This window comes from Onychomys torridus, chromosome 1, assembly GCF_903995425.1.
Source record: "Onychomys torridus chromosome 1, mOncTor1.1, whole genome shotgun sequence".
NCBI lineage: Eukaryota > Metazoa > Chordata > Mammalia > Rodentia > Cricetidae > Onychomys > Onychomys torridus.
In genome coordinates, this window is record NC_050443.1 from 126,785,939 (window position 1) to 126,812,755 (window position 26,817).

At 54.1% G+C, this 26,817-nt stretch overlaps 2 protein-coding genes across 9 annotated transcripts in view; one reads left to right on the top strand and one right to left on the bottom strand.

Moving 5' to 3' along the window:
• Nucleotides 1–26,817, top strand: part of Macrod1 (mono-ADP ribosylhydrolase 1) — a 142,397-nt gene that overhangs the window by 63,150 nt on the left and 52,430 nt on the right. The window lies entirely within an intron of this gene.
• The window catches only part of Flrt1 (fibronectin leucine rich transmembrane protein 1), a 76,981-nt gene that overhangs the window by 29,348 nt on the left and 20,816 nt on the right, over nucleotides 1–26,817 (bottom strand). Inside the window, exon 2 of one of the 5 annotated variants that reach the window (XM_036203517.1) lies at nucleotides 24,390–24,608. The exons of 3 other annotated variants lie outside the window; for them this stretch is intronic. The gene's annotated coding sequence lies outside the window, so the exon portion shown is untranslated. Of the gene's footprint in view, nucleotides 1–3,832; nucleotides 3,899–24,389; nucleotides 24,609–26,817 lie in introns of those variants that run through there. One more of the 5 variants, XM_036203538.1, reaches the window with a different exon arrangement.

Consider the following 26,817-nt stretch of genomic DNA (forward strand, 5'->3'; position numbering starts at 1 on the left):
CCTCCCATCTCCAGAAACAGGGGCTGAAGACAACCAGAGTACAGAGCAGGCAGCCCTGGGCTGGGGTTCCAGCTACTCACTGTCAATTAGATGTCTGCACCCCACAGCCCTGTCCTGGTGTCCAGAGTGGCATCATGAGGGGGTGACTGAGCCCATCATGGAAGAAGAGCAAATGACAGACACAGGAGTCACTACCATGCTCCGTGCAGTGGCTGGGTTGGGCACACAGTGATGTTAGCAAGAGCAAGTGAGTCCATTTCATGACCTCAGAGGCCTGGAGGACACCACAGACCTCATCTGAGAATCGAGCCCAGCCTAGAGGTCCGGATGGGAGTGGAGACGGTGGGGAAGGTGGGGTGTGGTGGTGGGGGATGGGAGGAGGATGAGAGGATAGTGGGGGAGTGACAGGGACATAATGGGAGGTACAAGCCCCGCCAGTGCCCCTGAACTCCCAGGGAATACAATCTTTATAGTTAAGGACAAGATACAGGCTGGGGTCTCCCCTTTTGTCCCGGGCTCTAACTTGCTGTCCTGACCAGAAGTCCTGAGGTGCACGAAGGGATGGGAGTACAGCTCAGGCCGGTGGGGCAGGGGTGGCAGAGCATGCTGATGAACTTTGTCCCAGGCATCATCAGGGACCAGAGAAGCAACAGTGCACGTGGGGGGCAGCTGTGGGGCACATGGGGTGCAGGTGTTCTGCCAGACAGCAAATCCCAGGCCTTGCTTAACTGCACCATTATTTATTTTAATGCCTTTGTGGTCCACGTTAGGGTGCAGGTGAAATATGGTTGCATCGTTTACTGGTGGGGATGTTAATTGCACACCGCAGAGAACAACAAACCCACATTTGAGGTATAGATCACCATGGCAGCCCCGGCTGCCTGTGTGGGAAGAAAGAAGAGCTGTGGGAAGCACGCAGAGTCATGAGGGTCTGTGGGCAGCTCTGCCAGGGGCAGGGGCGGCAGGAGATGTGGGTGGCAGGGGAAGGGTCGCCTCCCTGTGTGGGCATCTCCAGTTTGTACATCACCAGCTAAAAAAAGGACATTGTAACCTCTCCTGAGCATCAGATAGGGCTGGTGACTCTTTCTTACCACTGTTCCTAGTGCACACACAGGAGTCACAGGGCGCTAGGGGCAGTGAAAAGGGGTTCGCATGGCCAGGGTTGAACCTTCCTTCCTCCCTAAACATGGCTGAAAACACTGTATCATCCCTGGGGCAGGAGTGGAGAAGTGAGGCAGCGGGCTGAGGACAGAACACACCCCCAAATGCAATAGCGATGTGTGCAAAGGCCCCAGGGCAGGAGATAAAGACCGAGCTGGTGGCAGCCCAGTGTGGGAGCCTGGCAGTGGGGAAGCAGGCTGGGCCTCCCCCTGAGGACAGCAGACTCACTGGAGAGTAGAAAGCTGAAGGAGAGAGAGGCTGGGAGAGCGAGGTGGCAGCACCCTACACCACAGGGACTGTCCTTTGCTCCAAACTGATTGTTGTCATGAGGTCACACTGTGCCCAAGGTCCTCGGGGCTTCGTGTATCAATGTGTGTGACTGATAGCAGACCTGGTACACCTCCACAGCTTCACTCTTGCTCTGTACAGGACCCAGGCTCTGGGGGCTTGCATTGCTGAGTCCTAGGGTACACATGGACCACACACTACCTCAGTCACAGAGCTGAGACAGAGCTGCCCCTCCCCCCAATCCTAGCACTCACTCAGGGGGGTCCTTCACTGCTCTCCAGCAGAGGGGTCACAAGATCCCTCACCATCTACAGGAAAGGAAGGGGACCCAAAGTTACTCCTCCTGATCAGAGACAGCTTCCATGGCCCCCAGGACTTTGCCTCATTCTCCCTGTACCCCAACTATGTGCACTGCTGAGGAAACCAGAGAAGTCAGGACACCTTGGGCTTAGTAGAAAGTGCTTGCCACTCAGGCGTGAGGAGCTGAGTTTGGTCCTAGAACTTAGGTTAGAAAAAACAAAACAAAATAGGGTGTGGTCGCATGTGCTTCTTATCCTTGTGCTGTGGAGATGGAGACAAAAGGATCTCAGGATCTCGCTGGTCAGGGTAGCATAACTGGCCAGTCCCAAGCCAGTGGGAGACTGTCTCAGAGGGCAAGGAAGGTGGATGTCACCTGAGGAATGACAGCTAGGGTGGACCCTGTCCTCCATATGCAGCCTATATACACATATTAGGAGACCTCAGTTGCTGGGAAGAGGCCCCACTGGACCCCAGCTCCTACCAATCACCTGGCTCCCACTCTGGACAGCCAGGCCAGGTCATTTGCTGTCCCCTGTAGTCAGTGACCTGTGAGTCTCAGAGCCTGTTTCTAGGCCACTGTCCCACTCCCCGAGACAGGCAGGCCCTTTGGCCCAGTGGCCACAAGGGATGAGGGGACAGCACAGTCCCTGGTCCCAGTGCATCTACACAGCAGCTACTGTAGACTGGCGGGGGAGGGACTCGGAGGAAGATTTACGAGCTGGGTTAAAATTTAATTTGGGTGGAAGATCCCGGCCAGCCAAGCCGGCTGCCCCAGACAAATGGCCTCATCCCTGCTGGCTCTCACACCCCATGCCAGCCTCCCCCTTCCTCTCCGGAAAGCTGCTCGCCGCCCGCAGAGAAATCATAGCACCAATTTGATTTGGGCAGGAGCGCCGGGCACTGGGGCTTGTTTGCACTTCGGTTTAAAATTGAACAGGACAGAATCGGCACTGGACTCTATTGGGGCCTCCTAACCTTCCCAGGTGGCTTCTCTGCTGCCAATAGGGCCAGCTTAGCCCACCTGTTCCCTATATGGGCCCCCAACAACTCCAGGGCTCCTCCTGACCTCCCAGCTTCTGTCTGCCAAGCACTACCACCACCACACACCTCCCCCCCTCCTCCCCACAGCCTAACAGCTGAGGACTTGAATCCCATTGCCATGCCAGGGAACTCAAGCCTCAGATAGAAACTCTGAGCCTCAGTGTTTCCATCTGCATAATGGGAACAATGTACCTGTGTAAACAGGCTGGGTAAGGAGAGCTGGGAATGAAACATGGGAGTGCTCTGACCCACATGTCCATGCCTCTCCCACAATCCCCTGGGCTTGCTCCCTGCGGGGGCATTTCCTTTAAGTGCATACATGGCTCAGCAGCTTTTGGTCTTCCCAAAGGGCTGGAGGGAACAGGGCTGGGGTCCCTAAGGATGGGGTGTAGGGTAAGAGCTCTCATACACATCTGTTTTATCCAGACAAGATATTCTCACCCTCTGCCATGTGTTGAATCCCATCTAGTACTTCTCCAAGTGGGTACTGCCCACCCATTTTACATATATAAAAAGTGGAGCTCAGGGAAGCGGGGGCAGGAGGAAGGCTGGAGCCATTCTGTTAGGAAGCCCAGGGTGGAAAGTACATCCAGGCAGAGCTCAGACTCAAGGGCTCACTGTGGCTAGGGGCAGGGGCCCCTCTCTCAGCAGCACCTCCCCGCTCCGTGCCCTCTCTCACTCATTTTCCTGCTGCTGTTGGCAGAGAACCAGGCCCAGAAATAGCCATGTCACCTTCGGAGGCTGTCCTGGGATGCTCTGCCCAGGGCCTGGGAGGGCTGGGAGCAGACAATGGGAGGGAGGCCCATGTAACTCAAGTGCACGCAACATGCACACTCCTTCCTATATGCAGGATGGGGGTAGCCCCTGGCCTCCTCCATCTGGCCTTACCTCCTTCACCAGCTTTGTAAACAAGGCTTCAGGCAGCTGCTGGCAGAGCCAGGGGCTGCCTCCCACCAGCCAACACTGGCCTCACACACACCCAGGATGAAGGCATCAGTCAGGGCCAAGATACCCTTCCCCGCGTGCTCGGGGGATCTCTCACCTTTTAGCCACCACCAAGACATTCAGTCCTTCCTTTCAGAGGCTGGATTCTGCCCTCCCTATTCACACCATGCTCTGTGCCCATCAAGGAAGGCCGAAGGGCCCTGCTTCCTCTGGCTTGGGGGACTCAGCCCTGTCCCTTACAAGTGCGGAGCTAATCCTGCCCGCGTGCTCACAGGGGTGGAGAGATGAATGTGTCAACACATTTGCATTGAAGCAGGAACAGAGAAATGAGGAGAAGCTAGCTACAGGGTGAGGAGCTGGCTCAGGCTGTGCCAACCGCTGAGCTGGCCACCCCCACCTAAACTCAGTCCGTACCCCCCACCCCATCCCTAGACAGTGCCTTCCCAGCATCACATCAGTGCATGGCAGCTCCTGCTGCCCCAGCCTTGACCTAGAGTGGCAAGTTGGTGGGCCACGCCCTACGCTGTCTCCCACTTGCATCAGGACAGCGAGTCCCAGCACTGACCCAGTGTCAGCGTCTCGCTGCAGCCTCTCATTATTTACTTATGCGCGTATTTATTTATTCCCGACTCGTCTCTGAAGGATTTGCAGCGCTTACAGAAATATAACAAGGGGATCGGAGGGAGCGGGAAACCCAGGCAGCTGGAGTCCTCAGGCTGGGGTTCAAATCCTGATACTCACTCAGTCCCTTTTTGCCCATGGAGTCCCCTTACTTCTCTGAGTACAGTCTGCTTGCTGTACAGTGGGGTGATGGTGCTCTGAGCAGGGGGAATGAGACCAGAGCGGGAAGACAGAAGCCAGCACCAGCTGCTCTGGAGGCCAACGGCACATGCTAATTATGGGGACCTCAAGGTTGGAAGAGGGCGAGGCTGGAGTGAGGAGGCACTACCCTGCTCACCTCTACATCCAGCATTTGCCAGGGGCTGGTGACATCAATTGAGGACAGTAGGTCTGAAGTCGGTGGCATGTGACCTCCAGGGGTCTCGACTCTCCCACATGCCAAGTGCAGAAATCCTTCAGGTCTTTTGAAGAGGAATCCTGTAGATGTGACACCCCAACATCCTAGAGTCCCCACACGGGGTAGAGGAGGGCAGCACGTTGGAGTTTCATCATGTACGGCACCAAGAGGTAGGGGCTTCACTCCCATCCACCTCAGCCTTGTCCTGGCTTCCAGCCTTGGACGCTCACCCTCAAGGACCAATTTCCCAACAACCCAAGCCTCTGATAGCCAAGCTGTGTGGACTTCCTAGCCTTTCATCCTGCCTGAGAATTCCCCAAATCATCCCGTTCCATGTCCTCTGGCTGAGAAGGACTTCCTCCCTCTCCCAAGGCTAAGCCTCCTCTTCCCACCTGTAGCACTGCCACAGAGGCATTGGCATTGCTTGACTCTGGGCTAGCCCCTGGTCTGGCCTTCCCGCATGGCCCCACCCCGTCCGTCATCTGGGTCTCAGCTCATCACTGAAGCCTCACACTTCCTAATCCAGTTGTGTGAGCTGGTGGGTGTGGTGCTGCACATGACCAGTGCTGACCCAGATGTGGATGTGACCACTTGGAAGGCAGCGGGTGGCGGTGCCAGTACAAAGTCCTGAGCTGCAGACTTCTGCCAGGCCTGCCCATCAAGTGCCTGGGTCTCACCTTCATGCTCCTTGCCTTTCCCTGACTGCCCTGAAACGCTCCAAGACAGCTGTTAGGAGGAGGGACGGCCCTGTTCTGCTGGGCTGGGGACTTGGAAGGGTGGGATGCTGTGCGGTTGACCTCCCAGCAGAAGAAGCATTTATGGGGTGTCGGATGAACACAGCCTACCCCTAATCGTTTCCACCTGCCACGTCTCTTCCTTCTTTGGCCAGTCACCACCTGCTCTGACAGTACCCATGGCTTTGGTACTGATGGCTTTGCGACGGTCACATCTGTGCTCACAGAACCCCATGTATTAGACAGAGCCCTTGGAAAGCCAGGGCCTGTCCTGGGCCATTCTTGACATTCTGCCAACTCTGTCAGGAGGGTCTGGCCAAGCCAGGCTGCAAGACCAGAGTGCTGTGATGTTACCAAGTGCTCCCCCTCCCCCAATCATCATGCAACTAGGGATCAAATAACTCGCCGTGATTGATTTCTTTTTTTTTTTTTTTTTGTTTTTTTTTGTTGGTTGGTTGGTTAGTTGGTTTTGTTGTTGTTGCTTTTTGGTTTTTTGTGATGTGGGGACTGAGCCTATGGTTTTGTGCATTCTAGGATCTATCACTGAGCTGCATCTCCATCCATGATTGATTTTAAATGATCAAGAAGTGTGCTAGGACTTAATCCCAGCTCCTGGGAAGAAGAGGTAAATCTCTATGAGTTTGAGGCCAGCCTGGTCTATATAGCAAGCTCTAGGGCAGTTCCAGAGCTACATAGAGAAACCTTATTGAAGAGGAGGAGGAGGAAGAAGAGGAAGAGGAACAATCACCCTTTTGGGGAAAGGCAGACCTTGAACCTTGATAATATCACCTAATTGTGACCTAGGTGGCGGTTTCAGGGTTGTTAGGGACCCCCTTAAAGTTCCCCAGCCTGAGTCCTTGCTGTCAGAAGCTGTGCTTACACCTGCCTGCTGTAGCCACCTGTCTCTGTCCCCTCTGAGCAGCAGCTGGCTCTCAAAGCTGTACAGGGACCACCAGAGGCCTTCTTCCCCCCCAACTCCTCTCCTGCCTCCGGTTTTCCAACACCTGCCTCTAGGGTCCTTAGCGGTATAGATCTGTAGGAATGGGCAGCACTCAGGGGAGGGGACATCTGGGGGGGTCTCACAGGCAAGGCCTGTGTCCCTGTACCCTAAGCTCAATCCTGTTCATTACCTGTTGTGTGCCACACACTACATAGGTCTCTACCAGGCAGCTTTCACGTGGCCCTCTGAATCAGGTGCTTATTTTGGTCTGCATTTATAGTTAACAAACCTGATGCTGCTTCTTAGCATGACAAAAACGCTCTAGGGATGAAGCTCAGTTGCTAAAGCACTTGGCTAGCATGCACAAGGCTCTGGGTTCAAGCCCCAGCACCACATAACCTGGCATGACAGTGTACACCTGCCATCTTAGAACACAGGATACATACATAAAAATTTACTGAATTCTAGAACTGTAAGGTGTGTGTGTGTGTGTGTGTGTGTGTGTGTGTGTGTGTGTGTGAGAGAGAGAGAGAGAGAGAGAGAGAGAGAGACAGAGAGAGACAGAGAGAGACAGAGAGACAGACAGAGAGACAGGGACAGAGAGACAGAGAGAGATGTTAGTGCAGGCACCTGGGGAAGTCAGAAGGGGGTGTCAAATTCCCTGGAGCTGGAGTTACAAGAGGTTGTGAGCCACCTGAAGGGATGCTGGGAATGGAACTCCAGTCCTCTGTAAGAGCGGCCAGCACTATTAATTACTGAGCCATCCCTCCCTCCAGCCCCCAAGGGGTAAGTCTGCTGGTCTGTGACTTATACCCAGCCCTCCATACCCATAGATTCAAACCAAGCCTGGGGCAAAGTACTGGGGGAGGGAGTGTGTCCATACTGAACAACAATGAAACTGTGCCTCCGCCAAGCAAGCAAGGGTTTTTCCTTGTCATTATTACCCAAACAATACAGTGTAGCATGTATTTACACAGAATTTACACTATACTAGGAATTAAAAGGAATCTAGACAGGATTTAAAGTACACAGAAGGACGCTGGTGGGTTATATGCAAACACTTTATCACTTTATGCAAAGGACTCCAACATCTGCAGGATCTGGTACCTCAGGAAAGGGGGTGCCTTAGAACCATCCCCCCGGATGCTAGGGTTGATTACACATCTTAGTTTTCAAATGAATTTAATGGCTAAGCAGCGTTTGCCAGGCATGCAGGAGGCTCTGGGTTCCATTCCCAGCTCCACAAAAAAAAAAAAAAAAAAAATCTAAAAGACAGAGCTGGCAAGATGGCTCATCAAGTAAATGTGTTTGCCGTCGAGGTTGGCAGCCTGGATTCAATCCCTGGGATCCACATGGTGGAGGGAGGGAACCAATTATCACTTGTCCTATAACCTCCACACATGTGCGATGGCATGTGAGTGCCCGTACAATCGCATAAAAAAAATAACAAATAAATGTAACAGTAATTTGTTTTTAAGATTTAAAAGAAGAAATTGAACCATGCTTACAAAGAAAACAACCCCAGGCTCAGAGAAGGGAATTAGATTGCTCACAGTTTGAAGAAGACTTGGACAACCCAGGTCAGTTTAGCTCTTCCCAGGAAACCCTGCTTTCCCCATTTTCCACAGAGCAGAAGCTCCTCCTGCTTCTACTGAGAACATCCACTAGCTCTCTACTGCTCACCCCTGGGGCCCTGGTGACGCTCAGGCCTGGCTTCACCTCCGAAGGGAAGCACCCTCTTCTCCCTCCTCATCTCCACTCTACCTCCCTAGCCCCGCCCATCCCTCTTCTCCAGAGATGTCAGGTTCACCTGTGCCCCACTGTCCGTCCATCTCCTGCCCAGCCTCCCCCACCTCCAGGCTTAGCACTTGCTGGTCCCTCTGCTTGGGTCACAGTTCACAGCCTGCCCCCTCCCACTCCAGTCCAGCCTCTTACCGTACATTGTATCTTGTCCCCACCACCTGCTGCCCTGTGTACACAACTCAGCTGTCCTTCCTTCCTATCAGGTCCCTTACCAAGGACCTCCCAGAAAGCCTAGCCCTCCCTAGCTAATTCCCCGGGGTTTCTATAGGCTGGCAGGGCAGGGTGGGAGTCAGGGGTGGGAGATGGAATTGTGTACCATGTCAGGCTATTAGGGGATGCAAGCCAAGGCCTCTCCCATTCCCCCACCTCCAACCAGCACATACATGGTGGTCTGCAAGACCTTCTTACAGAAAGGAGGGGGCCCAGCCCTGCCCCCACCCTGCTCTGGGCATTTCTCCTGCCTGTAGACAACAGAAGCCTGCACCACTCCAGGCTGTCCACACAACAGCCAGCCCCTTGGCCTCTAGGAGCCTGAATCAAATCCTACTTCAGCCTTACCTCAGAACAAACCCATGGTCCTTGCCAGGGTGCCCCATCTGGCTGCCCCCCTCCATACCTTGGCTTTCTTTTATGTTCTGGAACTTGCCACATCTGTCCCCACTTGGTGCCTGCTGGTCCCTCTACAACACTCCTCAGCCACCCAGCTCCTTGTCCTCAAGCTGGCCTCCACCCAAAGTCACCATCTGTCTCTTCCTCAGTCACCCTATCTGAACCAGCCCCTCAGATTAACACTGGCATCCCTGAATCTGAGTTGTTGCCCTTTCCTGTGAGGTCCCTGTGAGCCAGACTGGGCACCTAGGCTGCAGCAGTGTTCACGGGGTAAGGAAGGAAGGCCCTTGTCACTGCCTGCAGAAACCGGGAATGGTCCAGGACCCCCAGTCCGGTCCGTGCCCACCCAGGCAGCTCCCCTCTCGGGTTCCCTGTGGCTTGGAGGACTAGCCAGGGCGGAATAACCAGATTAGCCTAAGCGGCTCCTCTTGTTTCCTCACGTAATTGGATCGAGGCCGTGTTCAGTGTGGCTGCATTTAATATTGTAATTCTGCAGCTGTCTCTCCGCCGAGCGCAGTCACCAGGCACAGCCACGCAGGGCTGCAGGCAGGGGGCTCTGTGCTAAGAGGGCCAAAGGGCAGGAAGTGGAGACACTGTCTGCCCACAGCCAGTGCTGCTGGGCAGGGTTGTGGAAGGGACCTGGCACTTGGGGGGCCCTTCCACTTCCCTGTGCCTGGTGTCAGGCCTGAGATACATACAGGAAGGGTCTGGCAAAGCAACACCATTGAGGTTTACCCAGCAGAGGCCACAGTCCCCAAGAGTCCAAACATAGATTTTTTTGTCACTTTTCTTGGAACACAGCTAAGGAGACATGCCCGTGGCCACAGCAGCCCGCAGCCCACCCAGGCCTTGCATTTGTGGGTGCTAGGTGACCCCAGAGACCTAAGCTTGGGTGTTGAAAGTGCATCCAGGGACTGAGAGGAAAGGACATGTGGCGGTACATGTGTGGCTGTCCCTTTGTGAGTGTCTGCTGGTGAGCGCCCACTGGTCTCTTGGTCTTGGTGAATAGATGTCTATACTAAGAGTGGCCAGTTCACCCCTGTAAACAACACTCACTGCCCTCAGCTTGAAGTGCTGGGGCTCAGCACCTCAGTGCCTGGATCCTCAGTGTAGCATGCACAAGTCCCTGGGTTCGATCCCCAGAACCACATAAACAGGGAATGTTACCACACAATCTCAGGACTCAGGAGATAGAGGCAAGAGATCAGAAGTTCAGAGTCATCCTTGGCTACATGTGAGTTTGAGGCCAACCGGGTACAGGAGACACTGGCTTAAAAAGGAAAGCGGGTCATAGGGAGTTCTGAGAACAGGGCCCAGCTGAGGTGGTCCTGCTCTTAGATGGCTCTTCCTAAGGCATGACTTCAGAGACTGGCCACTCTTGGGCCCTATATCCAGATGCAGACACATCCTACTGCTTGGCCAGATACCTGGTGGCAAATGAGTTGCCACCCTGTGGCTCCAGGTGGTTCTGAGCATTTTGAAGATCTTGGGACAGACCGGCTTCTTATACCCTAGGCATAGTACAGCCCCTGGGTCTCAGTGACACCCCAGGTCATGGGCACTAGGACTTTGGGTCCCCACTTCCCACCCACCCTGTGTGGCTGCAGAGTTGGCTACAGCCCCCATCCATCACTCAGCCCTATTTTTAGGAGGTGATAACCCAGCTGTGAACATTCACTCCCTGTGAGGAAGTCAGCCTCAAGTGGGTGGTGAGCGAGGATGGCAAGGTGAAAGGCAGCCCACCGGAGACTGAGGCAGAGCCTGGGGTGGGTTTGCAGACCCAGGACCTACCTCTGCCTGCCAGTGCCCAGTTGCTCTGGGCCTCAGTTTCCGCAGATATACAGTATATTGTCACCCTTATCACAAACTGGCTCAACTTACTTCCTGGGTACCTTGTACTCTTCCTTGTAGAATCGACAGATATAATACAAGAATGTGTTGACATGTGTATTTCAGACAAACAACAAATACATTTTAGTATAAACCTGTCTCACTTTGTATGAGGTAAACTTGTGCCACACAAAAGGATGCTTTCTCCTCTGAAACCCCATTTTCTGGTGCCTCTTCTGCTCAGCCTGGTAACCCTGCTTCCTTGGAGCAAGCTCTCCACCCAGTGTCAAACATGACCCAGGTGCTATGAGAGTGGCCAACAGGTGTTTGTGCAGCCTGGCTGTCCCTCCCTCCCCACAGCTACCATTCCCTCAGCTTTTGTGCCATAAACCACCCACCAGCACCCCACACTTTGCCTGAATCAGATTTCTAGCTCCTAAATGCAGGGAGGGCCAGCTTTTTCCTGGACTGGGTGAACTTGTATACCCTCCCTCTTTGAGCCTCAGTTTTCCTCTCTGGAAAACAGGATACCTGGGATAGTAAATGTCCACCAGGGGATGCTAATTATGAAGAGTACCTGAGCAGACCAGCTGAGCCCTTGAAGCAGTGAATTAAAGCTGTCCACAGATCCACAGCGGGCCCCCCCACACACACACACACACAAGTCCCTCGACAGGAACTGTGGCCAGCCTGCAGTGTGTTGAGTGTGGTGCTGAGTGCTGGAGGTGATGAGGGAGATGGGTGCTCTGGGCGAGGTGAACCTCCACACCTGCCATGCTTTGGAGGAGTCCTATCCCAAGTTAGATTGCAGTGAGTCCACCTTCCACCTCCAGAGAGAAGGGACCTGAGGCACCTCAATGGGGCCTGGAGAGGGCCCCAGGTCCTGGCTTGAGGTTATAGACAGCTGAAGCATGAGGTGAAGAGGACAGGAATGCTATGGGACAGTGGGGTGGATCCCGTCCCTGGGGCGGGACATCACCGGGAGGTTCCTCTGGTTGCCTGCCCCCTCCCCTCCTGCCGCCGCATAGAAGGAAGGCCAGGGAGGGGCTGTGCTCTGGAATGCTGCCCTCCAATCTTCCTGAATCTGACTCAGGATCTTCCCTGGGAGGACAAGTCTGGCATGTGTTGATCATGGATCTTGGACCCCTGTGGGCTAGCCTGTGGGGCTAGCCTCAACTCCTGGTTTCCCCAGTGGAACCATAATACCCAGAGAGGCTAAGGTGCTCCCTGGAGTCACAGCGGCATCCCAGGCCAAGGGCTCGCTGTGCCCACACCCTCCCTCAGCTCTGGATCCCCAACTGTCCTTGCTAACCCTGAGGAGATGAGCACTGTGGTCAGGAGGCAGGCTGATCTGATGGGAAGTGGTCTTCATGCCCTGGGTGGTGTCTCTCTGACAGGCTGCAAGACAGGTTCACAGATGGAAAGAGGGTGTAAAACCCAGAGAAGTGCCAGGGATCACCAAGGAGGTCTCTACCTCAAGCTTTGGAACTGAAAGCAACTTCATCACAACCTGCTGGTTCAGGGTGAAACACAGAGCCCAGGCACAGGGGCCTCTGAGACAGCAGCTTGACTCATGGGGCACCTTTAATGGGATCTTGCCTCATGGGAGGAAGGGTACCTAATAACCAGGACACACTAGGAGTGCACAGCCCCCTGCCCCCAGAAGGAGACCCCAGTTCAGCAATGGACTAGGGTCTATAATGGAGGACCTGCAAAAATAAGCAAGGAACAGAAATAACATGGGGATTGCTTCTCCATCCCATACTTTGCTGTGTGACTGTGGGCCAGAAACTTAACCTCTCTGAGCAACTTTCCTCATCTATAATATGACAGACCCCACCCCCCACCCCCCCCACACATGCATGCACGCACGCACGCACGCATGCACACACGCTAAGGTCTTCTTACTTGTGCTGGATCTTCAGGGCAACCCTGTGGGGCCAGAGCCCCAGCACTCCTCTCTCTCTCTCTCTCTCTCTCTCTCTCTCTCTCTCTCTCTCTCTGCCCGCCCCTACCTCCACAGCCAGCCAGTTTTCTCTCATCATACAGCCCAGAGGTAGCCATGTCAGATCAGGGTCCTGGCAGGGCTCTTGGGACTGTATGGCTCAGGGCTGCAAGAGCTTTGGGTTTGGGGGCTGTGGGACTTGGAGATTATAAGGTCTGGGAGCTACAGGGTCCTGGGGCTGTGTGGTGATATACTGTGTGCCCTAGTAAAATTTGTCAGAAAATCAGAGACAAAGGAACAAGCCACAGCCACCACCTCTTACCTCACCAACTCCTCAGCCTGTAGTTGAAAGGGAGACTTCTGCCGGAAAGCCTTTAGCTCCTGTCTCCTCACACCTTATACACCTTTCTCCACCCAGCCATCACTTCCTGGGATTAAAGGCGTGCGTGCGTGCGTGCGTGCGTGCGTGCGTGCGTGCGTGCGGATTCCCAGTACTGGGATTAACGATGTGTGCCACCACTGCCTGGCTCTGTTTCTCTCCTAGACTGAATCAATCTCATGTTGTCCAGGGTGGCTTTGAACTCACAGAGATCCAGATGGATTTCTGCCTCCCAAGTGCTAGGATTAAAGGTGTGTGCCACCACTAACTGGCATCTATTTTTAACCTAATGGCTTGTTCTGTTCTCTGGTCTTCTGGCAAATTGCATTAGGGTACACAATATATCACCACAGGGCTGTGAGAGTCTAGGTCTGTCAGGGTCTAGTAGCTGCCGTATCTGGAGGTTCTAGAAAGGCAGTGTCTGGTACCTCAGGGTCTGGAGGCTGCAGTGAGGCTAGAAACTGCAGGGCTTGAGGACTGTGCAGTCTGAGGCTACAGGGGACTGTGGGCTGTGTGAGATCTGGAACCTACAGGAGTCTGGGCCTATTGGGCTTGAAGGTCTGGGGGCTGCGGTGCTGAAGAGGGCTACAGAGAGCTGCATGATATGGAGTTATTGGGAGTATGATCCTTCCCCCGCCCCCCCAGAGCCAGAACTGAATGGGCCTGCTTTTTACCTCCGTGGGAAATGGCAGGCCGTATATACTGTACTGAGGGCCAGCTTTTAATCCCGAAGGAGCATGTTTAGGAGGTGAGAACCACCCCCCTCTCTGACACACACACACACACACACACACACACACACACACACACACACACGTACACCATCTGATGTGCCAGACTGCCCAGGCTGGCAGCCGGCACAGCTGTGCAGCCCCAGTGCCTGTCTCTGGCCTCTCATACCTGTACCTGGGCCAGCACGGGCAGCCCTAACTCAGCAGGCGACTGGCACTAATTGTGAATTAATAAGTTAATTAATAAGTGCCACATCCGACCTCAGCGAATCCTTCCAAAACCCTCCAGTTTCATTCTGCCCATCTTAAGTATGCCAAAATGAGACTTTTTTAAGCCAGAAGAGAAACTGGGCACGGTGATGGGGCTCAAAGGCAGATCTCCGAGGTCTCAAGCACAGCCTGGGCTCCTCAGGGAATAGGATGGGCATAGAAGCAGGAGGCCACAGGAGGAAGGACAGGTTATATACTGCCTCTGGGTCACGGACCTCTAGGTCCCCACCAGCACACAACAGGAGCCTAAGAAGTGTTTCTGAATAAATGGGTAGCTGAATGTGGGGGGAACTGAGGCAGAAACAGGCAACCCTAAGGATCTGTGCCAGGTCCCTGATGGCCCTCAGAAAGCTGGGAGTGGTGTCTGAAACTTGTGGCTGGTCTTGGCCCTTTCCTGGGCCGCAGAACTGGCAGTGGGAGCAGACTTGCCTGCCCTGGGAAAGGTCACTGTGAGGACATGACCCTTTTCCTGGAAAAATGACATGACCACCAGAAACACAGACGTGCAAGGAAGTGTCAGGGTTCACAGGTCCCCCACCCTGAGTCATACATGGGAAGAAACCACAACCCAAACTAAGGCAGACACTCCCCAATCCTGAGAGCACGCCTGGTTAATGTGCCCTGTGCAGATCTAAGCTGAGGCCAACAGTGTATCCAGGGCACCAGGTGCAGGGTGCCTCATTATCTCTGCCCGAGAGCACTGGAGGCCAGCGACCTATGCTGGGCTTCATTTGCATAGAGGGGTCATAGGCATTTAGTTCATCATTATGCTTCATATCCGAGAGATGGCACATGCATTCTTCGCTATTTAGCAAATGTTATGTAATTATTTTTAAAAAATTTTAAAGGCAGATCAGCTGGACCTAATTTTAGCTGCCAGCATTCCTGCCTTCTGGCTTCCACAGCCTCTCCTGGCCCCTCCCAGGGGCCTTTGATGCTGCTGCTGTTCCCCAGCCTGACTCCCAACCTGTGCACAGGGCCAGAGTGGGTCCCAGCCCTGCTCTAGGCCCAGCTGCAGCTCGGCTCACCCCTCCCCTGGAGCTGGGGGCTGACAGGGAGGGGCATTTTGAGTTCTGAGTCCATTCTATTCGGGTTCACATCAGCTTGTCTGACGGGAGGATTTAGTGCACGGCCATGGTCAATAGTGCGTTTGTTTTGCTATCGACCTGCCAGGCAGCTCCCAAGCTGCCTGTCCCCCTCCACAGCTGAGGCCTCTCCAGGCTGTGGGAGCCAGGACCTGGAATCACCATCAGGCCAATCTGGGGGGCTTCCAGCCTCTTGGCACTGCCAGTACCTACCCACAGCCTGGCCTGGGTGACTCTCAATTCACAGTCCCCCAAGGTGACATCCCTTCATGGTCCAGTCTCTGTGTTCCACAATCCTAGAGAGGATGGGATGTTGCAATTGCAAAGTCCAGAGAGAGACACCTTATAGAAGAGCAGCAGTTTCTTGGGGTGGGGCACTGCCTTCAGCAGGCTTCCAGGTCTGGAACCAGCACAGTTTAGGAGCAGTGGCCATTTGGGGTGCCAGCCAAGGGGACACTCTTCTTGGCTTCTGCCCAGCCAGGCCCCTGGTTTGAGGAAAGGTAGACACTGAGTCTCCTTCTCTGACTTGAACTCATTCATTCAACAAACATTACCAGAGAGCTGCTCTGGGCTGGGGCCCAGAGGTGGAGACCACAGGCTGGAATCTGGGAGCCAAGCACCCCACACAACCTTGCATAGGGTGGAAAAGGATGTGGGTTCCCAGAGAGAACTGGCAGAGTGTTGAAGCTGGGAAGGCTGCTGCCAGGGGCTGCTGGGGGCCCCATGGGAGCCTGGGGCGGGGGTGGAGGTTCTGCAGCCAGCTCTGAGGGATAAGTGCAGTTTTGACAGGGGAGGAAGGCAGAGCAGGAGGAGGGCCCAGCGGGGGCAGAGGCCTGGCGCACATCCTGGCGCACAGAGAAACAAGAGATGCGTGCGGCCCCTCTATGAACCGTGGAGGTCTTTGGAGCGTGGAGCAGAGCCAGCCCCTCCTTGTCTGCTTAGCCAATCTCTGGAGGGCTCAGTCCCACACACCCCCTTCCCCAACTGTCCCAAAAGGCCCCCACCTCCTCCTCTTGTTCTCCTCCCCCCTCCAAAATGAGAGAGAAAAAAACTGTTATTGTTCACGCCTCATCTCCCCCCAAAGTTATTAAATTTCATTCCACGAACAAATAAATCCATTTTTATTGCAGCAGGAGGAGTGGGCAGTGGTTTGGCTGTTTTACCTTCTTTATTTTTCAAAGTCCTGTTAAATCTGCTGGGATCATCTGGGAAGCCTCCTCTGCCCCAGCACACCCCTTCCTCCTCCTCTGGGCCTAGCAGGCGGGGCTGGGTCCCACCTGACCTGCTCTTGTGCTCTCTGGACGCCTTCTAGTCCCCAGCCTGCCTACAGGGCGGGAGGGAAAGCTCTGCCAGCCTCCTGTTTGTTTGGCATTTTATAGTTTTCCTAACACTTCCCGCGCACGCCTCCTGCAGAGCCCCTGATGGGGAGGCATTGCCTGCTCCATTTTGCAAAGAGAAAATAAGCCGAGAAGCCAGGGGCTCTGAACCCTCCTGGAAGTTTTGAGAGCCCCAGGGGACACACCCCCATCCAGGTGTTTGTCTCCTCCCCAAGCCTGGCTTACTTGGGGTGGAGGGCAGCACAGCCTTGTTCAGCATCTCAGACATCCCATTCAATGCAACAGAGGTGCCACACCTCCCATTTCTGCCACCTAAAAGCTTTGTGACTCCCAGGCTCAATCTCTGCATCCATGGCAGGGGCATAACAGCACCCCCGTCAGGTCACCATGGGGAATGAGAGGATGTAGGGACAAAGCCCAGTGTTACTTTCCCCTCTCCCCCAAGCCTCCCACGTCCAGAGTTCACCTACCCCCTGCTCTGCAAGCCTGTAGAGGGATGGGCTGGGGAAGGGGATTGGGGGGCCTTTGCAGCTGCATCTGCGCTGGACTCCCAAGCTAAATTCTCCTCAAGGTTATTTTTCTCCCTCAACCATTTGCTAAAGACTTAATAGCTGTCAATAAGACGCCTGTTGCATCAGCAGAGCCAGCAGCCAGAGGTTTTCCCAGTGAAACATTAATGGCTCCACTGCCCAAGCCAGGCCCGAGTGTCACCATGCACAGCTGAGTGTGCACTCTTCAGGGAAGTGGCAAGGGATGGCCTCTCTGTGCCCAGGGTCAGGCCACTGCAAGGGTGAACTGGCCCCCACTTTTGGGGAAACTCCACACACCACACACACACACACACTGGGATTCTCTGTGCTCACCCCTTCTCCACCCTAGGGAGACTCAGGAGTAGGCATCAAGACCGCTGACTCCAGCCTGTAGGAGCAGTCTGATTTGTCCCTCTACAGTCTGTCTTGAGCCAGCACCTCGTTCACGTGGAGCCTAGAGAAGCCCCTTATGGCCCATCTCCTCTCCCAGAAGCCCCCCACCTCCTACCTCGCCCTAGGTGCTGACAGCTGACAGCTCCAGGAACAGCCAGGTCTAGCAGCTTCCCCTCCAGGATGGGAGCTGTCTTGGGTGTCACATGGGATTGTGGCTCCAGGTGAAAGTGTCCATCACCTGCCATATACACCCCAGTCCCCTCCCCACTGCTTTCCTACTGCTTCCCTGTCCAAGGTGGGGGGAAGGGGGGCTGGCACTACACCCCACCCACAATTCTAGACTTCTATCTCCACGTACCCTGTGCCGCTCCCTAAGGACTCCCTCTGTTCTCTCCTCTCCCTCAATTAGCACAGGACACTATCAGACCAGACAGTATCAGGCTATCTTCCCTAGGGCTCTCTGTTGGCACCTGGGGCTACTCTAACCTGGAGAGGGGGCGGGGAAGCACAGATGCCCATCACTTCAGAGAACCTCCAAGGCTGCCCCAGCCAAGGCAGAGGAGGGCTGCTGGGCCACAGGCTTGTGGTGGACAGGACAAGGAGCAGCAGGTCTGAGCTCCATGTCTAGGCACCCAGGCTGGCTGCCTGCAGCTGCCAGAGACAGGGGTGGTGAGCAAAGGCTCCTGAGTGCATGGAGCCAAATGAGGGCTGCTGGGCCTCCCTGGCCTCAGTTTGCCTGTCAATCAGATGGGAATGCTGGACTTGGCCGCTTTGTGGGGATGTGTGATTCATTCTGCGGTGACTGGCCGTCCCAGGACCTCATGCTTGCAGCAGGCTCTGTTCTAAACCAACTTTGACTGTGCCCATCCTCCCTCATGGTTGTACCTCCAGCAAGGGAAGTGCTGGAAGGCCGCCTGGTGTACAACTTCCAAGCCTGCTTGGGGCTGCTGGTAGCTGTAAGGGTGGGACAGGCTGGAGTTAGGTGTGGCTAGGCAGCCAAATCCTCTAGCTTCCAGCTCCCTGGACTGAGGGCGTCTCTGGCACAGCCTGGTGGGTGGCACTGCACCTAACAGAAGGCAGAAGCACTGCCCAACATCACCCAGTGTGGCGCCTGCCAATTCAAACGCATTTCAGCGCCATTAATTTACATTTTGATTCGACTTTCTTAATTTTACTTCAACTTCGTACGACTCCAGTTTGAGAATCATTTTAATGTATTTATCTGTGAGGCAATTTGTTAAATAACCCCCAAGACTCGGCGGTTTTCCGTCCTGAGCTTTTATTGCAAGGCTGTTTTAAATTAAATTAGTCGTCAGGGTCCCTGAGTGCATTGTAACGGGATGAGTTCACCGCCAGCCCCCTCGTAAAAGTAGCGCAAAGCTCTGGCTAAAAGCACACACATAGGGAAGCAGGAAGCGGTTGCTCAGCTGCTCAATGGCCCTGGGGGCTCTCAGGAGGGATGTGGCGGTGGCCACCCACCCTTGTCTGTGAAACAGACTGCTCTGGGAGCACCCCCAGGTCCCAAGCTGGGGCTGCAGCCAGCCAGGCCTCTCAGGAACAACTGTGAGTTCTGTGCAGACTGAGAAGCACCTTCCCCTGTTGGCCCAGCCACCTGCTCCAGAGACCAGCAGGTGTGTGATGGGGGCCAGAGGGGACTTGGTACCCGCTGGAAGCTGGTAGAGCAACTGAGCCTGCATCCTAGTCTCTGTTTTTGGTTCTAAGCCACAGAGAAAACTGCTGGGGAGGAGTTTGTGGAGAGTGAAGCCTGTCCCCCAGTCCCTGGCTGTCCCTTCCTTCCTGTGATTTGAGCTGGCATCTGTGCTGGCTGTCACCTGTGTTGGGGGCATGGTTTGTGAGCTGAAAGGCGCAGGTATTGAATCTATATTTCATTTTCACGTCCGCAGCTGCTATTTTGTGTGATAATGGATTCCCTCTCCGCATCCTCCAGGAGAGCCGGGCAGCGGTGAGGGTTGAGTGCTGTTAATGAGGACCTCGTCCTCTCCTGGGGTGTTTTCAGGGCCTCTCTTCCCACCAGTCTGCACCCATCTGTGTCCCCCAGTAGCTGAGCTGCTCTCCTACCCACCACCCACTTGGGGACACTTCATTCTGTCACACTTCGGTCTACCTGTCCTTCAAGCCTCTCATTCCTCGGGAAGCCGTCCGGCCCTGGGCTGGTCATGGGAAGTCATCTGACACATCATGCAAGTCCCATGATGGCTACCAGTGAGGGAGGGGGTCAGGGTGCCAGGGGCTCTGCACTGCGTGGGGGACAGTGCCAGTTGGGTATTGGGGCTGTATGTATACAAGAGACATCAGTGGCAGAAACCTGCTCGACTGCCCAGTTCTGGACCTTGGACCATATGCTTAATAGTCTGCGCCTCAAGTCACCCCTCAGTAATGTGTGTTTCTCCTGGGATTCACCTGAGGGTTCAGTCACCTCAGTCATCCCCAGTCCTCCTCAGAGCACCTCACACTGCTCCCATGGGGAGACAAAGCATCACAGAGGCAACGTGATTACCTTGAGGTTTTGTTGTTGTTCTTGTTTTGAGACAGGGTCTCAAGAGGTAGCTCTGGCTGGCCTGGAACTCTCTATGTAGACCAGGCTAGCCTGAACTAAAAGAGATCTTCCTGCCTCTGCCTCCAGAGTTCTGGAATTAAAGGTGTGCGTCACTCTGCCAGACCTTCTTTCTTTCTCTCTGCAGTACTGAGGGTTGGATGCAGGGCTTTGTACATGTCAGACAAGCACTCTTCCACTGAGCTACATTCACCCCAGCTCCAGAGTGGTTGTCTAAATTCATCTTTCTAGCCCCTTGGCAAGCTCCTACGCATGCATCCAGACCCATACAAAGGCCTCTCTCCCCCCTCCCCCCTCTCCCTAGCTGAGGATTGAACCCAGGCCCTTGTGCTTGCTAGGCAAGTACTCTACCACTGAGCTAAATCCCCAACCCTCCTCTTTCATTTTTCAAGCTAGGGTTTGTCTGTCTAACAGCCATGGTCAATCAGTCCTCTATGCAGCCCTGCTGGGTAAAGCAAGCTCAGATTCTCACTCAAAACCTCTGTGGGATCACACATTTTGGCTTGTAGTTTCAAAAGAGATTTCAGTCCATGGATGACCGAATTGTTTTGGGTCTGAGGTGAGGAGGACATCATGAAGGGGGTGGGGGTCTGCGGCAGAGAAGGCTGCCAACATCATGGCAGCTAGGAAGTAGTGGGAGATAGGAAAAGGCAAGGGACAAAATACAATGTTCAGAGGCACACTCCCAGTGGCCTACTTCCTCCAACCAGGTCCCATCTCTCAGTTCCCAGTACCCTTCCAAGCTAAAGATCAAAACCCCAGCACACGAACCTAGGGATTCTAGTTTGCTTCTCCATGGTGATACAACACTCCCAACAAAAGCAATTTAAGGAGTAGATTGGTTTCACTTGAAGTTTCAGGAGAGTCCATAATGGCAGAGAAGTTATGCCCTGGTGTCAGGCGCTCTCTGAGCTGCTGGGATCCCCCCCCCCCCGTACTTTCCCCCTAGGCTTTGCTCCAGGGGGACCAGTTACATGCATCCTGGGTGGCTAGAAGTAGGTGCTCTGGAAGCACTCACTAAGTGAAAGCTTGAACAGATGATGCAGGCCCTTGTGGATCGAGCTTTTGGCCTTCGAGTGCTCGAGGTTTTAGCCAGCAGACCCCCTCCGGCAGCCTTTGCCAGGCTTGACTGGGGGGCAGCTGGGGAGGGCAGTGGAGAAGTCAGAAAAAGGCCCTACCTTGCCAGAGGCCCAGCGCTTTGCATCTCACTCTGATCTTGCAGGAATGCATGCTGGGTTTTAACAAGGCTGGAGAAAAGAAGCCAAGTCTTGGCAGTTGGCAGCCAGGTCTCAGGAGGGGGACTGTCATGCACACATGAAGCACCCTGAAGGCCCACCCAAGGCGGTCCGGGGCCTCTGGCTGTTGAGCCAAAAGAAAGAACAGAAGGCCCGCCCCAGGGTCCAGAGGCTGGAGTCAGGACGGGGTCAGGCCCAGTCCTGACCCTGCCTTGCACCTAGTCCATTCTAACCAGTAGGACCTTCCTAGGAGGAGGCCCTGCCTTCAGCACGATCAGGACTGTACAGAGACGGCAGAGTGCCTCCACTGCTGTCTGGCCCCAACCCTGGGCTGTGCGGTTTGCGATCCCCCCCCAACGATGATGTTTTATTCATGTAAATCCAGCCTGCATCTATGCTTAGAAGTGAAAATGTGGAGAGAGGGAAAGAGAGACCAAGGCCTCTCTGGGGGTTTGCGTGGGTGCTGCCCTTCCAAAGGGCATTCTAGAAAGATCTAGATGAGTTCTCTCCCGAAGATGCCTGACAACCAGGGAGCTGGCATTCCATTCGATGGCACTCATTGTCACCTTTTTGTCTCTCAAAGCTCTCTGCAGCTCAGCTCACTGGGGAGGGCCCGCGTCCCCAGCTCTCACCCTCAGAAGCCACACTGGCTGGGGCCTGGGAGGAAGTGGGAGGCATTGTCTGTGCTAATTGCATTGTTAGACCGAAGGTGCTCATGCTCGCCTGTCTAATTTGGGGCCTTTATTTAACACGATTGCTGGCTGACAGCCGGGCGAGGATCAGCCACTGCTGCCCACGTGGCTGTGTTCCCACCACCCATACTCCTCTGTCCCGTCTTGCCACCCTCCAACACTCTCGCATCCCTCACTGCCTTCCCCACAGCAGTTTCAGAGAAGAGGGATGAGGGGACATGGCTCTGGGTAAAGCCTCTTGAGCCCCTCCCCCAGCAAACTCTTGTTCATGCTTCAAGAAAAGCACAAGGGGCCAGGGGGTGGCGGCGCACGCCTTTAATCCCAGCACTCGGGAGGCAGAGGCAGGCGGATCTCTGTGAGTTCGAGGACAGCCTGGTCTACAGAGCAAGTTCCAGGATAGGCTTCAAAGCTACACAGAGAAACCCTGTCTTGACACAAACAAACAAAGTTCCATGTTTGATGCTCTGCCCAGTGGTTCAGCTGAGAAAAGTGAGGCCCAGAAAGGTTAAGTGACCGGCCCAAGGGCACACAGAGTTGTGGTGGCTCCTTAAAGGCTCTACGGAGATAAGCTTCTACCAGCTAGCTGCTGCCTCAAGTTGCCTCACTGAAATCCTCACAGCTGAAAGACAGTGCCAAAGCCCAGTCCCCAGCACATCTAATGTCCCAGCCCTGCTGGAGTACAGAAGAACCAGGCAGAGCCAGGGTTGGGAAAGGCTGGCCTGGGAGATTGAGGCAGGTTGAGGGTGGCCCTCCTGGCCTACTTTAAGGTAGAACCTCGGTTTGGGCAGGCTCTAGAAGGTGGATGACAAAGAGGCTTCACCAGAGCACGGGGAGAGGCTCTGTCCTGTCCCATCTGTGCTTCCTTCTGCAGCATCCAGGGCAGTCCCTGCACCCTGCTGCCATCTGTCATGTTTCATTGAGTCCCAGGAGATGCGAGGGTTGCCCCTATCCCCTGCCCTCACAGTCAGCCTGCTCAATTAATCCCAGGGTGTGGACAGATATAAAATCCTAAACATGGGAAGACCTTTGAACAAGCCAAGCCCCAGCCAGCACATCACAGGCTCCCCTACCACTCACCCACTAATTCACACACCTTGGGTTCTTGTGTTTACTAAGCAACTTCTGTGTGCTGGACATTATGCAAAACAAAGCTCAGGGGCTATTCCAAGGAGTGAAGGAAGGCATCTGTGATGTCAGCTGTGGGAACCTCGGCTTAATGAAGTCTAGGGGAGCATCCTAGTGCAGGAGGCACCAGCACACAGACAAGTGGCCATCTCCAGGAAAAGGGGTTGGGGGGGGGGTGATAAAAGCATACCAGACAAGAGATTGGAGAGTATCTCAAAGGAATGAACACAGCCAGATGTGTTTGGGAAAGTAACCAATATATGTGGGAGAGAAAGATGGGGTGAGGGGTGGGAGTTCACACACCAAGTCCAAGAGAATCTGACTTATTCTCCTGAACCTTGGCGCTTCCAGAAGTTCCCTGGAGATATCGATAGTTTGGGTTGACTGGCTAGTTAGTAGGTGTTTTTTGAGACAGGATTTCTCCCTGTAACCTTAGTAGTCTGGAATTCACTACATAAAACTTGCCCCACCCTCCTGCTCTGGAGTGCTGGAATTACAGGTCTGCACCCTCACACTTGGTTGGGGGTGTTTTAAAATGCAGATTCTGGGACCAGGAAGATGGCTCAGTGGGTAAAGGTACTTGCTGTAAAAGCCTGACCAGTGTAGAAGGAGAGAACCAACTCTTGAAAGTGCCCTCTGACCTCTGCACGAAGTGATGGGCCTACACACATATATATAAAAACAATTGTAATTTAAAAATAAAATGCAAAATAAATAAATCAAGTAGAATGCAGATTTTGAGTCCCAGCCACAGATAATCCAGTCTCGAAAACAGAGGCAGTGCCCAGGGCCCTGCTTGGTTTGTTTTTGTTTCTAGACAGGATCTCACTGTATCTCAAGCTGGCACTGAACTCAGTATGTGTAGCCTGAGGGTAACACTGAACTTCTGATCTTCCAGCCTGCACTTCCCTAATCCTGAGATTGGAGGTGTGCACCACCATGCCGGTTATATGTAGTGCTGGGAATGGAACCCAGGGCTTTGGGCATGCTAGGCAAGTGCCCTACTACCTTGGCCACATCTCCTTGCATTGTGGACCAGGCTTTGGTGATGCCTTACAGAGAGGCTGAGGGCACTATAGGTCACAGGCGGGTGACTCAGAAAGCCCATGCTTGGTGCAGGAAGGACCCCTGAGGTGTAGGCCAGGCCCACTCCAGTCCCCAGGCACAGGCCCTCACCTCTAGGCTAGGGGCTGGAGACCCAGTGGAGGCGCGGCGTGAAGGAAGGGCAGACAGCGGTAAAGTCAGCGCGGGAGCATCCATCTGCCCTGACAGCCAGCAATTACACCGCGTGATCGCCAGATTACTCCAAATGCATTTATTACAGGGGTTAGAAGCGGGGGACTTATTTACTGGCAAATCCATACTCATTACAAGACTCAGCCTAGCCTAGACTGAAAACAGCTCAACTGAAACAAATAATTACCAAAGTCCTTCCAGCGCGAGGCTCTCAGGTGGTTGTGTGTAGGGGGGACGCCAGGTCCTTCTTTGAAGAGAAGGGAGGCGGCTGGTGGAGGACCGGCAAGGAGAGGTGCCGCTGTCCTGCGGTGGGGCGGGCCACCCTTGAGCCTGGCTCTGCAGTGCGCATGCTTGTCAAGGTCATGAATATGCAAATGATTCTAGGGCGGCGGCGGCCACGCCCTGCCTAGAGGAAAAAGGGAGATTTGGACTCTGAGGTTGAGCCTGGGACACAACACAGGAGTTGCATTTTTCGGGATAAACACAGCACTGTCTCCAAGTTGTAGAATGAATGAACGAACAAATAAAGAAACAAACGAACTAAATGGAAACGCTGGCAGCCCTTGTCCCCAGGTCACTGTCTGGAGAAGCCACTTTCCAGCACCCTGGGAATCCTGGGTGTAGCTCATAGGCACGCACGATTAGCTGTCAGGTGCCAGGCATTCTGAGAGGGTGTGGAGCTGGGGAAACAGGCAGCACAGTAAGCGCCCCAGGCCCCAGACGCTTTCTATACCCAACTCAGGTCCTAGAATTCCAATCACTCTGAGGTCTTTTGGAGACAAAGGGTTTTTGAGGCAAGGTCTAAATAGCTCACTCTGAGCTTGAACTAACTACATTCGTAGCTGAAGATGACCTTGAACTTCCTGACTGTCCTGCCTCTATCCTCCCAAGTCCTGGGGTTACCACACCCAGCTATTGCGACGCGTCTTCCTAGGAAAAACATGCTTTGGGGCTGACGTCCTTCCTCCCATTTTACAGATAAGGACATTGAGGCACAGACAGGGACAGGACCTGCCCCACTCCTTCACGTGGGCTCATGTAGAACAAGCATCCACTGTGCCCTGTGGCCCTGGACCGTGGTGGCAGCGATCGATGCACGTGGGGAGCTGTCAGGTGGATTGAAATGTGGGCCCAGCCTCTGCCCGCTGGGCAGACGTTGGCACCACCACCCAAGCCTTAAATATTCATTCACTTGACAGAACACTAATTAAACAAAGTAAGGTGCATTATTACTTGATTAAATTTTTTATTGGCAGCTTAATTGGTCTGTTAGTTGCCCCTTAGGGAGATGTTTCTGCTCCACCCAACTCCCCCCCCCCTCGTGTGGGAGGGAGCCCCCAGCCTCCTGCACTGTCCTTTCCTGCATGCAATGCCCAGAGAACCACAGACACATCTTCCCCCGTGCCCCTGAGCCACTGTCCCACACAGCTGGCCCCACCCCTTGGCATCAGTGGCCCTTCCGAGTTGAATCAATGGCAACCAATTTGCACCTGGAAAGGAGCTTCTCCTGTGAAGCCCCCTGAGGTCCTCAAAATGGGTATCCAAGACCCTTTAGAGATGGATAGATCCAGATTTGAGGGGATGGGCTAGAAATGTAGCTCAGTTGGTTCAGTGCTTACCTGGCACTATTTATTTATTTCATGTGTTTTGGTGTTTTGCCTGCACGTATGTCTGTGAGAGTGTCGGATCCCTTGGAACTTGAGTTACAGACAGTTGTGAGCTGCCATGTAGGTGCTGGGAATTGAACCTGGGTCCTCTAGAAGAGAAGTCAGTGCTTTTTTTTTTTCTTCCTCGAGACAGGGTTTTATTGTATAGCCTTGGCTGTCCTAAAACTTGCTCTGTAGACCAGGCTGGCCTTGAACTCACAGAGATCCACCTGCTTCTGCCTTCTGAGTGCTGAGATTAAAGGCGTGCACCACCGATCAGCGAAGCCAGTGCTCTTGACCACTGGGCCATCTCTCCAGTCCCAGTTTCCTAGCACAAGACCCTTAAGTTTGATCCCCAGCACACTCATAACTGAGCATAGTAATGCATGTCTATAATTGCCACACTTGGGAGGCTGAGGATCTGGAGTTCAAGATAAGCCTTGGCTGTATAGCAAGTGTGAGGCCAACCTGGGCTACATAAGGTCTTGTGTCCAAAAATAAACAACAAATATCAGACTTGTGCCAGGCAGTGGTAGCGTATGTTTTTAATCCCAGCACTCGGAGGCAGAGGCAGGAGGAGCTCAGTGAGTTGGAGGCCAGCCCGGGCTACAGAGTGAATTCCAGGACAGGCAGGGCTGTTACACAGAGAAACCCTGTCTCAGGGGGCATGGGGGGACTTGTGTGGAGGCTCCTGGCTTGACTCAGCCTGGTGAGGCTAGATGACTGGCCCTCTCTGTGCCAATTTTCCCACAGGCACAGCCTTGATGCTACCTGTTCCAAGCCAGGAATGTAGCCCAGGGGCAGAGCTCCTGCCTACTCTGCACAAAGCCCTAGGTTCACTTCCCCAGTGTGTATGGGGGGGCATAAGTAGTTTGTAGGGTCCCTGAGTACTCAGGATTGGCCTGTGGAAAGGCCTGGGATACCCCCACAAAGCAGGCAAGACCACCTTGCCCTGTGTAGCCTCCTAGC